We start from the raw sequence: 755 nt of genomic DNA, 5'->3' as shown, positions 1-755 counted from the left end.
TGCCTAATGGAAATATTCTACGTCACCAGATCCACCTTGAAAAGCCGCAAAAAGATCGCTAAATCATTGTTGTACATGCTTCAAATGTTCCTAGACGAAGTATTTGGCTTGACTAACACAAAGGCTAATCAGTATAGGGCCCCGTTGACCGTTTATCCCTCCGAGTGACGCAGAGCAAACCTGTTTCGGAAGTCTCGATCGCCACCCTCTAATCACTCGCCTTTTAAATCCAATTGATGTTTAATTGATTGATTGATAAGTTTATTGTTGTAGCAGTGTATACACCATCGAAATGTTGTCCATTTCCCTATGAATGAACCTATCAAATTACCAGCTTATCTATCTATCTATCTACACACAAGCATGTAAATATCTTCTCCAGCACCGCCAACACCCACACCTGCCCACCTTCGCCATCATGAACGGGAGTGTGTCAGTTTACACATTACTACTAGTATTTCCATGCAACTATATTGTGGCATCATATCACCTCAGACGCTCTAGCGCCATGCAACAAATTGTTGACTAATTTCGCTTCACTTGCAAACCAGATATTGTTTTGCATCTCTTTCAACTGATAGGAAAACAAGTCGATACATTATGCATTTTATTATATCAAGAGATATTGTGTTGCCATTAGAAATATATAGGAGTATCATTCACAAGATATCGTCATATCAGTAGGTATGAAAAATAAATACAAGTAACAAAAACTGCACCACGTTACAAGACACTGGCCAGACACTTAAATTAAG

This window comes from Portunus trituberculatus, chromosome 11 (genome assembly GCF_017591435.1).
Source record: "Portunus trituberculatus isolate SZX2019 chromosome 11, ASM1759143v1, whole genome shotgun sequence".
Taxonomy (NCBI): Eukaryota; Metazoa; Arthropoda; class Malacostraca; order Decapoda; family Portunidae; genus Portunus; species Portunus trituberculatus.
Note: the sequence above shows the minus strand (reverse complement) of the source record.